Source organism: Carassius carassius, chromosome 2, assembly GCF_963082965.1.
Source record: "Carassius carassius chromosome 2, fCarCar2.1, whole genome shotgun sequence".
Taxonomy (NCBI): Eukaryota; Metazoa; Chordata; class Actinopteri; order Cypriniformes; family Cyprinidae; genus Carassius; species Carassius carassius.
Window position 1 is genome coordinate 36,223,126 of NC_081756.1, and position 20,339 is coordinate 36,243,464.

Below are 20,339 nucleotides of genomic sequence, written 5' to 3' on the forward strand. Positions count from 1 at the left end.
GATTGGATAACACTGGGAAAACGTACCCGGTCCGCATGGAGCCAGGACGCTGCGGAAGCCCCATCCTTCCCGAAGGATGTCTCGGAGGCAAATACACATATAGCATCCGTTTAGGAGTATAAGGAGAAATTTGAGGTGATTAAAACCCTCTTGGGAAGGCAGAAGTCTGCCGGGGAAACACAGGCTCTAAGGCTATACAGTGGACTATACACATATGAGTACCGCTTAGGTCTCAATATGGAACCCACCCTTCCATGGTTCTCACAGATTCATCATGAAGGTCTGGCGCCGGACGTTCCGCTGCGTCCAGCTGCTTAGGGTGATGAAGGATCTGAACAGGGTCTACAATACGGACACTCTGGAGTGGTTTAAGCAAGCTGACACTAACCGGGGCCTCTCAGTGCCACTACCCATTTGAGGTGAGAACACAGCAGGATACCGGCTCTACACGAAGGCTATAGAACCTAGCGAACGTGTTAGGGGTCGCCCAGCCCAGCTCTACAAATATCTGTCAGCGAGGCGCCACAAGCCAGCGCCCAGGAGGATGCAACACTTCTAGTTGAGTGAGCTCGCAACCTGAACGGGCAGGGCACATCCTGAGCCTGATAAGCCAGGGTTATGGCATCCACAATCCAGTGGGCCATCCTCTGCTTAGAGACGGCACTCCCCTTCTGCCGGCCTCCGTAACAGACAAAGAGCTGGTCTGAGGTCCTGAAGCTTTGTGTCCGGTCTACGTAGCACCTTAATGCTTAGACGGGACAAAGCAAAGCCAGGGCTGGGTCTGCCTCCTCCAGGGGCAGCGCTTGCAGGTTCACCACTTGATCTTTGAAGGGTGTAGTGGGAACCTTGGGGGCGTAGCCAGGCCGGGGCCTCAGGATTACCTGGGAGTCAGCCGGCCCGAACTGTAGGCACGAATCGTCGACCGAAAATGCATGCAGGTCCCCTACCCTCTTGATGGAGGCCAGTGCAAGCAGGAGCAGAGTTTTCAATGAAAGAAACTTTAGCTCAACTGAATGCAAAGGCTCGAATGGGCCCTGCTGTAGTGATTTAAGCACTAGAGACAGGTCCCAAGAGGGTATACGGGGGGCCGGGAAGGATTTAACCTCCTGGCCCCTCTAAGGAACCTGACGATGAGGTCATGCTTACCCAGAGACTTCCCATTCACCGGGTCATGGTACGCAGCAATAGCAGCAACCTGGACTTTGAGGGTGGAGGGAGACAGCCTTTGCTCCAACCCTTGCTGCAGAAAGGATAGCATGACCACAATCGGGCATCTTCGGGAGTCTTCTCGATGTCCCTCATGTCTGCCAGACCCAGCCAGAGATGGCGCTCCTGGATCACTAATGTGGACATCGCACGACCCAGTGAACTTCTGTTCTCCTTCAGTGCCTTAGCCTGGAGCACCTGCAGTAACGCCATGGCGTGTAAGGCAGAAGCAGCTTTCCCGCAAGCCGTATAGGCACTGCCGGTCAGACCAGATGAGTGCCTACAGGCCCGGGAAGGAAGCACCGGGTCTCCACGCCAGGAGGAGGCGGACTTAGGACACAATTGCATCGCTACCGCCCGCTCCACCGACGGGATTCCCGAATACCCCTTTGCTGCACCGCCATCGAGGGTGGTGAGGGATGAGGAGCCCACCGGCCGGTTTCTGGCAGTAAAAGGTGCCGTCCACGACCTGGTTAGCTCGTCATGCACTTCCGGAAAGAAAGGCACTGGGGTGGGGCGCTGAGAACCAGCGCGCGCCACCCCGAGAAACCAATCATCCAGCCGCGAGGGCTTGGGACGCGGTGGAGGATTCCACTCGAGCCCTACCCTCTCGGCGGCAAGGGAAAGCATAGCTGACATTTCGGGGTCCGACTCAGGCCTTGCCACCGTCCCAGAGGGCGGCAGCGCAGCCGAATCTTCGTCTGACAGCTCTCCCTCCGATGCTGAGATCGACATCCGGTCGGGGGGAGGCCCACTGGATACCACTGGTACGCTCGCTGTAGAAGGCCCAGTGCATTCCGTGGGTTGCTCCACTGGATCGGAGTTGCAAGAGGAGTGGTGCTCCCCAGAGGGTTGGTTCCCTGCGGGGTTTGCCACCACTGTGACCCTCAAACCATCTGTGCTACTGCCGGAAGTGGTTCTCGTCTGTCGGCCGCCAGAACGAGCCCCAGATCGCGGCCGCGGCAGCGGGACTCCACCCCCCTGAAGGTAGCGGAGCCTGGTTCGCAGCTCCGAGATGGTCATATTCCCGCAGTGAGAACATGACTCATCCACAAAAGCCACCTCAGCGTGCTCGACGCCCAGACATGTGAGGCAGCGATCGTGACCATCACCCGTTGCCAGGTAACGACCGCACCCAGAAACGCACGGGTGAAACGGCATCCTTATAAGGACGATCCGTCATCTTTACAAAGACGCACCCGTGAAGCTCTTTTAGAGAAATTTGCTCTTTAGGAAATGCTCTTTTAGTGCTGAGGCGCACAGGGGAATTGGCCGTTTGCAACATGACAGGGGTAGTGCAGCCTGAAGTGTGCAATTTACTCGACACAGGAACGACCGCCGCTGAAGCGCCGTCTCGCCAACACACGAAGCTTCCGAGAGCGTGCTGAACTCGTAGTTCACAGCAGACACAGTTGAGCAGAGCGATACTAACGCTCGGCTCCGAAGCGAAAAGCTGGTATGCATTGCACCTGCTGCCCTCTTATACTCACGCAGTGATCAGCGGCAGCTGGATGTAATAATTGCATGCCAATGTGCATTGGCTCGTTTAGTTTACACTCGAAGTAGATTGGTCTATCGAAGCGATATCCCATATTCGTCGGTCACCGACGTGGCGTCGAGAGTGACCGACTGAAAGGGAACCATAACGCCAAAAATAAATTGTGTTCAATAAACTCAAGTAACTTGCCAAAGTGGTCCTGTCTGAAATATCATTAAATAATATTTATAACCCCTCTAACTCCCCTCATGATTTCAAAACATGATGTTCATCTTTAACAAACTTTTTGAAATCTAGCGTTTATGTGAAGTGCTCTCTGTAAAAGTCTTCGTGAACCCTGCTGGTGGACAGTTAAGATTTCTTAAGACTAGGTGGAAACCCAATAGATATCATCCAATCAGATTTAGACTTTTAATTATCCCAAACATCTCCAGTTTAGTATGCCATAAGCATCAGCTGTGAGTGTGGTGGATGAAGGGTAGGCAGTGTATGTGAAATTTTTTATTTATTTTTTTATTTATTTTTTAGGCTGACACTAGTCCCAACCAGACATGATATGAAAAAGTAACAGTTGTCAGGATATTATTCAATTATTCTTTACAGGACATGTTGGTTTTTATTTTTGTAATGTCATGCTGAGTATACCTGCCCAAACTCATCTACTCAGTATAGTTGAATTTCAAACACCAAATAAATTTTGACTTTAACAACTGTTGGCTGTGGTTCTATCAAGTCTCTCCTTTTTTCTTTTTTCTTTTTTTTTTTTGCCTTTAGTGTGGATAGACAAATTACTTGTCACTGGATAATAGTGGATTGTACTGTTATTTAACAACATGCTGTTTGTTCTGCTGACAAAACATATTTTAGAAAAACAACTCTCATTAACTTAGATTAGTCTTCATAGCAGTTCTGAGTTTTGAAAATTATGATCTAGAACCATACAGTGCATGCCACTGTTAAGAATCTAATCTATCCCTCAAAGCCTCATTTTCAGCCATGTTAAATTCAATATGATGTCCAACCAGACTAAGGTCTGTTGCACATCTGTTACACCACTGGACAAAAACTGATAAGAGTGGGCAATCTTCTCCCAAAAGCATAGACACAAACACACACTTTTACATGCACAAAAAGGTTGACATGGAAGAAATACAACCACAGTCTTGATGATATGATAAAAAAATTTGAAGCATTTTCAAGCAATCTGTAAATCTGATAAAATTCTTCACACCTTTATGCATGTGGTTTTAGTGACGTTAGCAGACACTTTAATTAAACATCGCTCCAGTCTCAATCCTAAGGGCAATTAACCACTCTATCTTTAGAAACCATTCCTACCACACACACACACACATATTCCCGGCTTATAAATGGCCTCAAAAGCTGTCAAATTAATGAAGTGACGCTGAGTGAAGCCTGGAGCATCTTAGAACTGCTGCCACTGTGACTAATAGAATTTGTGAGCCTTTTTTTGTCTCATGCCTCCACCAACACTCTAAACCCTTTACCAGCAATCCTGAGGGAGCTCCTACATACACTAATCAGCATGTTTTATGTATTATTTAAAATGCATTAGCTTGGCTGAATGTGCTAATAACTGGCTCATCTAGAGCAGAGACACTTCAGCACTTAATAGTAGAAGTCAGATGATCATGAGAGGGTATTTCACATTGAGTTTAATATGCGTGGAAAGGTCTTGAGAGTGCTGGCACTACACACTTATTATGTGAGCAGCTCACAAGACACAACTGTACTTCATATGATGTCGATAGCGGTGCTGGAAAGAGTTTTTGATTGGGCGGGTTCTGATGTCACAATATAAAAAATGGGTTTATGAATTTGCTGCTTATTTGCTCACTAATTTCTAGTCATGTTATCAACCCCTTACTATTTATGAATTGTTGATCTGTGCAGATTTGCTTGAGTTGCCTGGGCTTGTAGGCTTTTCATGTTGATTTGACATTTTGAGATTTGGGATTCAGTTTTATTTTTGCTCAGATATTTTTTTTTTAAACCTTTTAAAATTAAGAAATAAATTAACCAAAAGAGGCATTCTAACTTATTTAACACCAGAGTACGATTAGAAATAATATACAATTAGAAATATTATAGCAATTAAAATACCCAGTATTAGAAGAGAGAAATAGTTGGATACTAATTGGATATTTCTTATGTATTTGACATAAATTTGTTTGCCAAAAACACACCAAATTGCTTCTTTATATCCAAAATGCTGACTGACTGCATCATTGAGAAGCTGCAGGAATTTAGTAGGTCATAAAATAACTATTTAAAGAGCTTGTAAGATAAAAAACACAGTTCAAAAGATTCCAGTTCCTATTTCTCATCTTCAGATTAAGATTTGTAGGCGAGTAGAAAATGAAATACCTGTCAGACTTTATGGATAAACAACAGTGGTGTCAAAAGTATTCACTTTCATTACTCAAGTAGAAGTATAGATACTAGGGTTTAAAAAGACTTTTGCAGAAGTTGAAGTATCAACTGAAGCTTTTTACTCAAATAAGAGTGTAAAAGAACTGGTTTAAAAAACTACTTAAAGCATAAAAGTTAAAGTAATGTAAGGAAAAAAATGCCATTAAGAACAAAAGCTTAGGCCGCTCCACAGGGGCTTATTGTGCACTACCCCACCTCCTCAAAAAAACATTTTTCTAAAGGCCATAGGCCATAATGACTATAATGTTATATCAAAATGTTCATGTTGAAAAATTTGGGATGCACTAGGCTACCTGTTTCAGCCGCATATATGCCCATTGAAAATGAACGCACTTTAGAACAATGCAAATACATTAAAGGACTAGAGATATGATGACTAGTTGCCTATAAGTACCTTGTGTCCTCTGTTTCTGTTTGAGTCCGCTCGCGCTGCTCCGCAGCGGTCTGCGGATTGAAGAGCACGCTGAAAGACTGAGAGGAGACCGGTCTGACGAGCGCTTTAAAGTTAGTTTTAGGTTTGATATTCGAGCGGGGTCAAGTTGGTTTTGTTTTCGATATTCGTGACACATTCAGCGGTAAACGCCAATAACTCCAAAACGAATTGCCCTAAAAAAATCTGAGCAGTGTGACCGCCAAAAGGGCAAAGTTAATCATGTTTTACATCCTTCTTTTACTATATTTTCCCTCGATATAATAAACACGGCCCCGTACAAGCCGTCGCAATGTGCAGAAAGCCGGGAGAGAACGCTCTCAGCAGAGCCTTCAGTTAGGGACCGTGGGGAAAGTGCAAACTTTCTTCGTTTTTTGCTATAGCTCAGTATGTGTTTTTGTAATAGCTTTTTAGTTAAAGGGCATTTAGACATGAAACCAGTGTCAATCAATAGTGGGGGACAGTGGACATTTTTAACAACCTTTCTTTTTACCACTACTGGTAGAAAAGGGAATTGTATGTCCAAAATTAACCTTCTTTTTGTAATAACTTTCTACAGCAGGAAGATAGAGACATGAAACCAGTGTCAATCAATAGAGGGAGAGAGTGAATATTTTTCACATACTTTCATTTTACCCCAAGTGGCTGATTAGGGAATTGCATGTCCAAAATTAACCTTCTCTTTGTAATAACTTTCTACAGCAGGGACACAGAAACATGAAACCAGTGTCAATCAATAGAGGGAGAGAGTGGACATTTTTCACAATTTTCTTTCTTTACCCAAAGTGGCTGAATAGGGAATTGCATGTCCAAAAATAACATTATTTTTGTAATAACTTTCTTCGGCAGGAAGATATAGAGATGAAACCAGTATCACTCAATAGAGGGAGAGAGTGGACATTTTTCACATCCTTTCATTTTACCCCAAGTGGCTGATTAGTGAATTGCATGTCCAAAATTAACCTTTTTTTTGTAATAACATTCTTAAGCAGGGAGACAGAGACATGAAACCAGTGTCAATCTATAGAGGGGGACAGTGGACATTTTGCACAACCTTTCTTTTTACCCCTATTGGTAGAAAAGGGAATTGCATGTCCAAAATGAAGCTTCTTTTTGTAATTACTTTCTACAGCAGTGACACAAAGACATGAAACCAGTTCAAATCAATAGAGGGAGAGAGTGGACATTTTTCAAAACCTTTCTTTTTACTCCTACTGGTAGAAAAACCTTCTTTTTGTAGTAACTTTCTTCAGCAGGAAGATAGAGACATGAGACCCGTGGCAATCAATAAAGGGGACAGTGGACATTTTTCACAACCTTTCTTTCTACTCCTACTGGTAGAAAAGGGAATTGCATGTCCAAAATTAACATTCTTTTTGTAATAACTTTCTACAGCAGGAAGATAGAGACATGAAACCAGTGTGAATCAATAGAAGGAGAGAGTGGTAATTTTTCACATCCTTTCATTTAACCCCAAGTGGCTGATTAGGGAATTGCATGTCCAAAATTAAGCTTCTTTTTGTAATAACTTTCTACAGCAGTGAGACAGAGACCTGCAACCAGTGTCAATCAATAGAGTGGGACAGTGGACATTTTTCACAACCTTTCTTTTTACCCCTACTGGTAGAAAAGGGAATTGCATGTCCAAAATAAACCTCCTTTTTGTAATAACTTTCTACAGCAGGGAGACAGAGAAATGAAACCAGTGTCAATCAATAGAGGGGGACAGTGGACATTTTTCACAATCTTTCTTTTTACCCCTACTGCTAGGAAAGGGAATTGCATGTCCAAAATTAACCTCCTTTTTGTAATAACTTTCTACAGCAGGAAGATAGACACATTAAACCAGTGTCAATCAATAGAAGGAGAGAGCGGATATTTTTCAGATCCTTTCATTTTACCCCAAGTAGCTGACTAGGAAATTGCATGTCCAAAATTAACCTTCTTTTTGTAATAACTTTCTACTGCAGTGAGACAGAGACATGAAACCAGTTTCAATCAATAGAGGGGGAAAGTGGACATTTTTCATAATCTTTCTTTTTACCCCTACTGGTAGAAAAGGGAATCGCATGTCCAATTTAACCTTCTTTTTGTAATAACTCTCTACAGCAGTGAGACAGAGACATGAAACCTGTGTCAATCAATAAAGGGGACCAGTGGACATTTTTCACCACCTTGCTTTTTGCGCCTACTGGTAGAAAAGGGAATTGCATGTCCAAAATTAACTTCCTTTTTGTAATAACTTTCTATATCAGTGAGACAGAGACATGAAACCAGTGTGAATCAATAGAGGGGGACAGTGGACATTTTTCACAACCTTTTTTTTACCCTTACTGGTAGAAAATAGAATTGCATGTCCAAATTTCACTTTCTTTTTGTAATAACTTTCTACAGTAGGGAGACAGAGATATGAAACCACTGACAATCAATAGAAGGAGAGAGTGGACATTTTTCACAACCTTTGTTTTTACCCCTACTGGTAGAAAAGGGAATTGGATGTCCAAAATTAACCTTCTTTTTGTAATAACTTTCTACAGCAGGAAGACAGAGACATGAAACCAGTGTCTATCAATAGAGGGAGACAGTGGACATTTTTCACAACCTTTCATTTTACCCCAAATGGCTGATTAGGGAACTGCATGTCCAAAATTAACCTTCTTTTATAATAACTTTCTACAGCAGTGAGTCAGAGACATGAAACCAGTTTCAATCAATAGAGGGGGACAGTGGACAATTTTCACAACCTTTCTTTTTACGCCTACTGGTAGAAAAGGGAATTACAGGTCCAAATTTAACCTTCTTTTTGTAATAACTTTCTACAGCAGTGAGACAGATACATGAAACCAGTGTCAATCAATAGAGGGGGACAGTGGACATTTTTCACAACCTTTCTTTTTACCCCTGCTGGTAGAAAAGGGGACTGCATGTCCAAAATTAACCTTCTTTTTGTAATAACTTTCTACAGCAAGGAGACAGAGACATGAAACCACTGTCAATCAATAGAACGAGAGAGTGGACATTTTTCACAACCTTTCTTTTTACCCCTACTGGTAGAAAAGGGAATTGGATGTCCAAAATTAACCTTCTTTTTGTAATAACTTTCTACAGCAGGGTGACAGAGACATGAAACCAGTGTCAATCAATAGAGGGGGACAGTGGACATTTTTCACAACCTTTCTTTTTACCCCTACTGGTAAAAAAAGGGAATTGCATGTCCAAAATTAACTTCCTTTTTGTAATAACTTTCTACAGCAGTGAGACAGACACAGGAAACCAGTGTGAATCAATAGAGGGGGACAGTGGACATTTTTCACAACCTTTTTTTTTTACCCTTACTGGTAGAAAATAGAATTGCATGTCCAAATTTCACTTTCTTTTTGTAATAACTTTCTACAGCAGGGAGACAGAGACATGAAACCACTGTCAATCAATAGAAGGAGAGAGTGGACATTTTTCACAACCTTTCTTTTTACCCCTACTGGTAGAAAAGGGAATTGGATGTACAAAATTAACCTTCTTTTTGTAATAACTTTCTACAGCAGGGAGACAGATACATGAAACCAGTGTCTATCAATAGAGGGAGAGAGTGGACATTTTTCACAACCTTTCTTTTTAACCCTACTGGTAGAAAAGGGAATTGCATGTCCAAATTTAACCTTCTTTTTGTAATAACTTTCTACAGCAGTGAGTCAGAGACATGAAACCAGTGTCAATCAATAGAGGGGGACAGTGGACATTTTTCACAACCTTTCTTTTTACCCCTACTGGTAGAAAAGGGAATTACATGTCCAAATTTAACCTTCTTTTTGTAATAACTTTCTACAGCAGGGAGACAGAGACATGAAACCAGTGTCTATCAATAGAGGGAGAGAGTGGACATTTTTCACAACCTTTCTTTTTACCCCTACTGGTAGAAAAGGGAATTGCATGTCCAAATTTAACCTTCTTTTTGTAATAACTTTCTACAGCAGTGAGAGAGATACATGAAACCAGTGTCAATGAATAGACGGGGAGAGTGGACATTTTTCACAACCTTTCTTTTTACCCTTGCTGGTAGAAAAGGGAACTGCATGTCCAAAATTAACCTTCTTTTTGTAATAACTTTCTACAGCAGGGAGACAGAGACATGAAACCACTGTCAATCAATAGAACGAGAGAGTGGACATTTTTCACAACCTTTCTTTTTACCCCTACTGGTAGAAAAGGCAATTGGATGTCCAAAATTAACCTTCTTTTTGTAATAACTTTCTACAGCAGGGAGACAGAGACATGAAACCAGTGTCACCCAATAGAGGAGGACAGTGGACATTTTTCACAACCTTTCTTTTTACCCCTACTGGTAGAAAAGGGAACTGCATGTCCAAAATTAACCTTCTTTTTGTAATAACTTTCTACAGCAGAGAGACAGAGACATGAAACCAGTGTCAATCAATAGAGGGGGAAAGTGGACATTTTTCACAACCTTTCTTTTTACCCCTACTGGTAAAAAAGGGAATCGCATGTCCAATTTAACCTTCTTTTTGTAATAACTTTCTACAGCAGTGAGACAGAGACATGAAACCTGTGTCAATCAATAAAGGGGACCAGTGGACATTTTTCACCACCTTGCTTTTTGCCCCTACTGGTAGAAAAGGGAATTGCATGTCCAAAATTAACCTCCTTTTTGTAATAACTTTCTATAGCAGTGAGACAGAGACATGAAACCAGTGTGAATCAATAGAGGGGGACAGTGGACATTTTTCACAACCTTTTTTTTACCCTTACTGGTAGAAAATAGAATTGCATGTCCAAATTTAACTTTCTTTTTGTAATTACTTTCTACAGCAGGGAGACAGAGACATGAAACCAGTGTCAATCAATAGAAGGAGAGAGTGGACATTTTTCACAACCTTTCTTTTTACCCCTACAGGTAGAAAAGGGAATTGGATGTCCAAAATTAACTTTCTTTTTGTAATAACTTTCTACAGCATAGAGACAGAGACATGAAACCACTGTCAATCAATAGAACGAGAGAGTGGACTTTTTTCACAACCTTTCTTTTTACCCCTACTGGTAGAAAAGGAAATTGGATGTCCAAAATTAACCTTCTTTTTGTAATAACTTTCTACAGCAGGGAGACAGAGACATGAAACCAGTGTCAATCAATAGAGGGGGACAGTGGACATTTTTCACAACCTTTCTTTTTACCCCTACTGGTAAAAAAGGGAATTGCATGTCCAAAATTAACTTCCTTTTTGTAATAACTTTCTACAGCAGTGAGACAGACACAGGAAACCAGTGTGAATCAATAGAGGGGGACAGTGGACATTTTTCACAACCTTTTTTTTTACCCTTACTGGTAGAAAATAGAATTGCATGTCCAAATTTCACTTTCTTTTTGTAATAACTTTCTACAGCAGGGAGACAGAGACATGAAACCACTGTCAATCAATAGAAGGAGAGAGTGGACATTTTTCACAGCCTTTCTTTTTACCCCTACTGGTAGAAAAGGGAATTGGATGTCCAAAATTAACCTTCTTTTTGTAATAACTTTCTACAGCAGGGAGACAGATACATGAAACCAGTGTCTATCAATAGAAGGAGACAGTGGACATTTTTCACAACCTTTCATTTTACCCAAAGTGGCTGATTAGGGAACTGCATGTCCAAAATTAACCTTCTTTTTGTAAGAACTTTCTACAGCAGTGAGTCAGAGACATGAAACCAGTGTCAATCAATAGAGGGGGACAGTGGACATTTTTCACAACCTTTCTTTTTACCCCTACTGGTAGAAAAGGGAATTACATGTCCAAATTTAACCTTCTTTTTGTAATAACTTTCTACAGCAGGGAGACAGAGACATGAAACCACTGTCAATCAATAGAACGAGAGAATGGACATTTTTCACAACCTTTCTTTTTACCCCTACTGGTAGAAAAGGGAATTGCATGTCCAAATTTAACCTTCTTTTTGTAATAACATTCTACAGCAGTGAGACAGATACATGAAACCAGTGTCAATCAATAGACGGGGACAGTGGACATTTTTCACAACCTTTCTTTTTACCCCTGCTGGTAGAAAAGGGAACTGCATGTCCAAAATTAACCTTCTTTTTGTAATAACTTTCTACAGCAGAGAGACAGAGACATGAAACCACTGTCAATCAATAGAACGAGAGAGTGGACTTTTTTCACAACCTTTCTTTTTACCCCTACTGGTAGAAAAGGGAATTGGATGTCCAAAATTAACCTTCTTTTTGTAATAACTTTCTACAGCAGGGAGACAGAGACATGAAACCAGTGTCAATCAATAGAGGGAGAGAGTGAATATTTTTCACATACTTTCATTTTACCCCAAGTGGCTGATTAGGGAATTGCATGCCCAAAATTAACCTTCTCTTTGTAATAAATTTCTACAGCAGGGACACAGAAACATGAAACCAGTGTCAATCAATAGAGGGAGAGAGTGGACATTTTTCACAATTTTCTTTCTTTACCCAAAGTGGCTGAATAGGGAATTGCATGTCCAAAAATAACATTATTTTTGTAATAACTTTCTTCGGCAGGAAGATATAGAGATGAAACCAGTATCACTCAATAGAGGGAGAGAGTGGACATTTTTCACATCCTTTCATTTTACCCCAAGTGGCTGATTAGTGAATTGCATGTCCAAAATTAACCTTTTTTTTGTAATAACATTCTTAAGCAGGGAGACAGAGACATGAAACCAGTGTCAATCTATAGAGGGGGACAGTGGACATTTTTCACAACCTTTCTTTTTAACCCTACTGGTATAAAAGAGAATTGTATGTCCAAAATTAACATTCTCTTTGTAATAACGTTCTACAGCAGGGACACAGAGACATGAAACCACTGTCAATCTATATAGAGAGAGAATGGATATTTTTTCGTATGACTCGTGCGTTATATTCTGAGGCTTCACAATGGAGTTCAGATGTCCTGAAGAATTATTTTTGTAGTAACTTTCTACAGCAGGAAGATAGAGACATGAAACCAGTGTCAATCAATAGAGGGAGAGAGTGGACATTTTTCACAACCTTTCATTTTAACCTTTCAGTGGCTGATTAGAGAATTGCATGTTCAAAATAAAAATAAAAATTATTTGCTTGTGTTCATGTGAAGAAAGAAAGTCATAAAAATCTGGGATGACAGAGGTCAGTAAATGGTGATAGAATTTTCATTTATGGGTGAACTATCCCTTTGAAGATGTCAGGGCGTGGTAGAAACGGAGCAGTGGAAAGAACAGGGTCTGGGTCCAAGTGCAGGGACGAAATTACTTTTTAATAAATGAGAACTAAAAGGCCAACAAGGCAAAACAAAACAGAAACAAATCACGGAGACAAGAGCAGACGCAGCCAAGATGCAAAAACACGAGTATCCAGGAACACTTACAAATCACAATTTACATTACACAATTAATACAGCCTGACAGAGTGGTGTGAGAGTGGAGAATATATAGTCATTGACAATGGGCACCAGGTGTGTGTGTAAGTGTGTGAGTGGATGAAACAGCTGTGCAGAGTGAAGGTAATGAGTCCGGGAGCAATTGAGAAACACAGGTGGAGCAACTAAACAATAATGAGGTAACAAGATGGGTGGGGTCAAAAAAAGACAGGAGAGAGCACATGGCACCAAACAAACACAACACTCACAGAAAACAGTGACAGAAAGACACAAGACTGTGACAGAAGAGCAAGATGTGATAGAGAGACTAGAAATATATTCCAAACAGAAAACAAGAATGTGTTCAATTAATGAGGAGAGTCATAGAATTAATACATACAAAATTTTTAAATTCCACTTTATTTGTGTTGTCTATTCAGCGTCACTGTCTAAAAGGACAATTAATCTTTACAATTTTTATTTTGGGCATTTATACAGTAGTTTTTCCTAGCAAATATTGATAAATTGTTATTTGTGACTAATTAGATTAATGAGAAAAAAATCCCACAAAAATATTCATAGTATTTAAATTCTCATCACAGATTTTATTTGCACTATTTTGTGCATTCAGTTTATCATAGCTAATGGCTCTATCAAAACAGAACAAATAAGGAATAAACTTTTTTTGTGGGGGAAACGCAACTTTGCTACCTCAATATGCTCCCTCAGATTTGATGGTGAACTTTTGAAGCCAGACATTTACCTGACAAAAGTAATAATTAAAGTAGAAATGTGTGTGTTTGATGCATGAAAACAATGATTATTAGTTCCCACGTCAGGCACACACGTTTGACTTTCTGTTTACCATATTTAATGTGCATAAGATAAAATAAAAATATAATGTACTTTTCAAGATTAAATAAAATTGTAAGGAGTAAAAAGCACTGTTTTTTTCCACAGAAATGTAAACAAGTAAAAGTACAAGTAGTCAGTTTAAAATGTATTTGAGTAAAGTACAAATCCCCCAAAATAATCCTTAAGTACAGTAATCAAGTAAAATGACTCAAGTATTTTACACCTCTGTTAATATGTGCTTACTACTAATAAATGGCTAATATTCTATAAATATGCATACTTATAAGCAACTGGTTAATAGACCCTGAAATATAGTGTTACTAAATATTTTAATTAATTACATGTATTTAATTTGCATGAGTGAATAGTTATTTTATTTTATTGTGGTTTGGTTACTACATATTACTAATAAAGTGTTTTCACTTGAAACATGGTGATGGTAGTTCTTAAGATCTTAAACTTTTAAAGAACCTTATATTTTGTAGTTTCACACTGAAGCTAGGTTGTAGAAAAAGGTGCACATAGGAGAAGATTCAGAAGGTATTTATTCCACATGACATAGGAAAAGGGTATCCACAGATAGCAGTCATGAGGTCAAAAACATTACCCGACAAAGTCAAACTAAAAGGACAAGAACGTAACTAGACAGAACAAATGAAATAATTAGCAACACCACAGGTGAACTTATGTAATCAAAATGTGAGACAAAATATAGGTCAAATGACAAAGTATGAAAGACAGACTAAGTCCAAACTAACAAATTGTGATAAGTAGAGTTAAGAGTTCATTATGCTTACAAAAACATAAAGGATAGACATAAACCATACACTGTTGACACAATGACAGGAGTTTTGTGTAAATATACAAAGTATATGCCAGGTGCATGTGGATGGGATAAACTCCACAAATTCCAAGTATTTGTTATTATTATACTTCACCATCATGTTGCTTTACTTCACTTCACTACATATAGCACAATCCTTGTCAACAATGTATGGTTTTATGTCTATGCAATTACAAATAAAGGTACCTGAAAAAAAATGTTATGAGACAACATTAAAATACATCTTTCTGATTCAGTGGATAGAACATGCTATCCACTTATAAAGAACACTGTTATATGTACCTCTTTTATATTTATGATGGTATTTAGATGGTAGAGTCAGAATTTGGCATAAACAGAATGAGAACATGGATCCATCTTGCCTTGTTACCACTGTGCAGGCATGGCATGGAAGCATGGCTCCTTCATTGAGAAATTAGTAATTAGTGAAGTGACATGACATTCAGCCCATACTCAGAATTTGTGCTCTGCATTTAACCCATCCAAAGTGCACACACACACACCATGAACACACACCGGAGCAGTGGGCAGCCATTTATGCTGCAGCGCCCGGGGAGCAGTTGGGACTAGGCCACAACTTCCCCATGAAGATGAGGTATTATACAATCTGTAGAGCTGAAATGTTAAATTATTTCAACTAAATAGATAATTATTATGCCGATAATTAGTATGCAGTTAATACAGAAATGACTTTACATCAAATATTAAGTAGTATTTTGTATTAGGTCAATACAGATCAAAAGGTTTTATTATTTTTACTGTTTGTTCAATTGTCTATATTTCAATTTGATGATTTTAAGCTGAAATTACAATTAATATCTTAATAATGGAGTAATAAAAGAATGAATTACAGTTTATTTTTAACTTAATATGTTGCCACGCTGTCTGGTCTCTGTTTCCCTGAGTCTCCACTAGTGTTCTCACTTCCCCATAGGCACCTCACCGCAGGCACTACAATTCCCACAAAGCCTTGTCCCTTCATCACAGTAATTGCACTCCTGTTAATTGCACTCAGGTGTCTTCACTTGATAGTCATTACCCTGCCTATATTAACCGGTCTGTTTCTGTTTGTTTTCATGGAGTCCTTTCTTTCCGTCACCCAGTTTCCTCGCCTTCCGAGTTTCAAGTTCTATTCCTGTTCCTATTCCTGTTTGTTTGTTTGGATAGATTTTTGGTTTTGACCCCTGCTTTTTGGATTCTGAATTTGGATTACCCATTAAACTCACAGTGCGTTTGGATCTCTCGTCTCCTGTGTTTCCCTGGGTTCCCGAACGTAACATATGTTCAATATAATTAAAAATTAAGTTTACTTGTGACAATTTTTATTTCCACTAGATTCAGAGCAGCAACTGTAAAAAATGGTACCACTCTGTCTGTCTCGGAATGAATTAAAAAGAGGTACAAAAATGGAAGACGAGAAAGTGATTGTGTTTTTTCTATAAGTAAAAAGTACTTTACAAGTGTAGGTGTTAAAATATATTGTTTACTCTTGAATGTTTTTTTGTTGTTGTTTTTGTTTTGATCAGCTCCTTATAAATGTTAAAATCAGTAAATTTTAAAATCAGTATACATTTTTGATCAGTGTATAAATACCAGTTCAGTCAAAAAGGCTATTGTACTGTTGGCTGTTGTCTTTTCAAATTAGTTTACAGTATTAACAGGATCATTCGCATTACATAAATTTCGTAATTTTCAGGATGTAAATAAGGTACAATTTGTAAATGCAACTACCTTTTGCAACAGTAAGGATTAAATGTGAGGTTGTGTAAGTTGATCACTGTCCGCCTCTATTAACTGACACTGCTTTTACATCTCCCTGGTGGAAAATGCCATTACTAAATTAAAGTACAAAATGCTTCAAGCTGCAATGACGAGCCCAAGTCACTAGTGCAACCACCATCCTCTAGTGTCATTGGGAAAGAGGTGTGCATGCATTGATATTAACCGTTTGGCAGTCTGGTTTACAGCAGGTTACAGGGTTACAGCAATGAAATGGTTAAACACCATGCACACAGACAACAAAATATAAACCTTTAATAATGGTTTACAATAAGGTTTAAAGGAACACTCCCCTTTTTTGGAAATATGCTCATTCTCCAACTCCTCCAGAGTTAATAAGTTGAGTTTTACTGCAGTGATATCACTGCGACTGCTGCGCTCATGTTATGGCTGCACCGTTCCCTGATTATTACACCGGAATGAGTATAGTTTTTAATCATATCGGCCTAGAAAATCACAACTTGACATTTTCCACCGGTCTTAGTACACAATATAACTACAAAAGAGGAAAGTTTTAAATAGGAAAAATATCCATACTCTTTGGTCATTTCTGAATGCCATGCTGCTGGTCTCAAAACCTGAGATCGGCTGAATGGATTCAAAAATGGTATAAACTGGGAGTTTGAGAATGAGCCCATTTCCAAAAAAGTGGAATGTTCCTTTATTTTGTTAACAGTACTTAACTGTGCATGTTAACTTGAACAATATGTTTTATAGTATTAATTCTATAATTACATACTAAAAATACATTATTAACTTTCAGTTGTGTATCTGTTAACATCAGTTAATGTACCGTGGATCAACATGAAGAAAAATAAATCAAGTAACATTAAAACATTAAAAGATTGATAAATGCTCCAAAAATATATATTGTTCATATTCAGTTAATGTATAGTAATGCATTAAATAGTGTTAACAAATTAGACCTATTTTTAAAATACTACCAAAACTTAGTAATTTTGTAAAAACATTATTTAAATTATTTTAATGATCTAGTAGTGCAGTAATAATACTATACTTACAGTACATACTAACATAATTTATGTATTTGTTGGTCATTGTATCTTCTAGAATCCATCTAGTGAACAACTACAGTATCACAGCCTTCATCTGTCAACTAAAATGTCTGATATGAATATGAGCAGCACAGAATTGGTGCCAAGTAATGTCCCAAAACCAAAAAACAATTGAAAAATGCATTTAAGTATTCAAACATTAGATATTTACCAAGATCCTTGTGTTATTTATTTAAACCCCCCATAAAATGTAAAATATCAGTAAACTTAAAACTGTATCATAATTATAATTTTTTGGGTACTTTCCAATGGCTGGTGGCTGCCCCGAACCGTAAACTCTAAATTTCATGTTTTAAAATAATTTTTAAATGTTAAATAATTTTTTATTTTAAAAACAAATTTTGGATTTTTTAAATAGTGATGTTCGAATATATATACATTAATATATACATTAAATATATACATTAATGTGTCCCTCTCTCTTACATAGCTACATTTTGATTAGATATGTCCCATAAGTTTGAGGCACATGATTTCAAAATCTTAAAATCTGTGTGTAACTTTAATGTTACTGCCAAACACCTGTTTTTCTCCAATTAAGCTCTTTTTTGGTTTTTATTCAATAGCTTTTAGCTTTTATATGTGTTAGACTTTAAATATTGTAAAATGTTAATAGTTATTGATTTACTTCTAAAAACCTTTTAATAAAATAGAAAAAAGAGTAATATATATATATATATATATAAAATAAATAAATAATAATAAATTAATTAATTAATAAAATAAATTTATTATAGATAATGAATAAATAAATACAAATAATATTGTGTTGCAAAAAAAAAAAACTACTAAAAGTAAATGAATAAAACTAAATAAAAATATCTGTCGTAATGTTAAAGTATGTTTTGATCAACCGGTATGTTGAAACAAAACTGTTGAAGAAAAGTCCTTTTTCTTTCCTACCAGTAGAGGTAAAAAGAAAGGTTGTGAAAAATGTCCACTTTCCCCCTCTATTGATTGACACTGGTTTCATGTCTCTGTCTCACTGCTGTAGAAAGTTATTACAAAAAGAAGGTTAATTTTGGACAAGCAGTTCCCTAATCAGCCACTTGGGGTAAAATGAAAGGTTGTGAAAAATGTCCACTCTCTCCCTCTATTGATTGACAGTGGTTTCATGTCTCTGTCTCCCTGTTGTAGAAAGTTATTACAAATAGAAGGTTAAATTTGGACATGTAATTCCCTTTTCTACCAGTAGGGGTAAAAAGAAAGTTTGTGAAAAATATCCACTGTCCCCCTCTATTGATTGACACTGGTTTCATGTCTCTGACTCACTGCTGTAGAAAGTTATTACAAAAAGAATGTTAATTTTGGACATGCAGTTCCCTAATCAGCCACTTGGGGTAAAATGAAAGGTTGTGAAAAATGTCCACTGTCTCCCTCTATTGATAGACACTGGTTTCATGTCTCTGTCTCCCTGCTGTAGAAAGTTATTACAAAAAGAAGGTTAATTTTGGACATCCAATTCCCTTTTCTACCATTAGGGGTAAAAAGAAAGGTTATGAAAAATGTCCACTCTCTCCTTCTATTGATTGACAGTGGTTTCATGTCTCTGTCTCCCTGCTGTAGAAAGTTATTACAAAAAGAAAGTTAAATTTGGACATGCAATTCTATTTTCTACCAGTAAGGGTAAAAAAAAAGGTTGTGAAAAATGTCCACTGGTCCCCTTTATTGATGGACACAGGTTTCATGTCTCTGTCTCACTGCTGTAGAAAGTTATTACATAAAGAAGGTTAAATTGGACATGCGATTCCCTTTTTTACCAGTAGGAGTAAAAAGAAAGGTTCTGAAAAATGTCCACTGTCCCCCTCTATTGACTGACACTGGTTTCATGTCTCTGTCTCCCTGCTGTAGAAAGTTATTACAAAAAGAAGGTTAATTTTGGACATCCAATTCCCTTTTCTACCAGTAGGGGTAAAAAGAAAGGTTGTGAAAAATGTCCACTCTCTCGTTCTATTGATTGACAGTGGTTTCATGTCTCTGTCTCCCTGCTGTAGAAAGTTATTACAAAAAGAAGGATAATTTTGGACATGCAGTTCCCTTTTGTACCAGCAGGGGTAAAAAGAAAGGTTGTGAAAAATGCCCACTGTCCCCGTCTATTGATTGACACTGGTTTCATGTATCTGTCTCACTGCTGTAGAAAGTTATTACAAAAAGAAGGTTAAATTTGTACATGCAATTCCCTTTTCTACCAGTAGGTGTAAAAAGAAAGGTTGTGAAAAATGTCCACTCTCTCCCTCTATTGATTGACACAGGTTTTATGTCTCTGTCTCCCTGCTGTAGAAAGTTATTACAAAAGGAAGGATAAATTTGGACATACAATTCCCTTTTCTAGCAATAGGGGTAAAAAGGTTGCGATAAATGTCCACTCTCTCCCTCTATTGATAGACACTGGTTTCATGTCTCTGTCTCCCTGCTGTAGAAAGTTATTACAAAAAGAAGGTTAAATTTGGACATGTAATTCCCTTTTCTACCAGTAGGGGTAAAAAGAAAGGTTGTGAAAAATGTCCCCTGTCCCCCTCTATTGATTGACACTGGTTTCATGTCTCTGACTCACTGCTGTAGAAAGTTATTACAAAAAGAATGTTAATTTTGGACATGCAGTTCCCTAATCAGCCACTTGGGGTAAAATGAAAGGTTGTGAAAAATGTCCACTGTCTCCCTCTATTGATAGACACTGGTTTCATGTCTCTGTCTCCCTGTTGTAGAAAGTTATAACAAAAAGAAGGTTAATTTTGGATATCCAATTCCCTTTTCTACCAGTGGGTGTAAAAAGAAATGTTGTGAAAAATGTCCACTCTCTCCTTCTATTGATTGA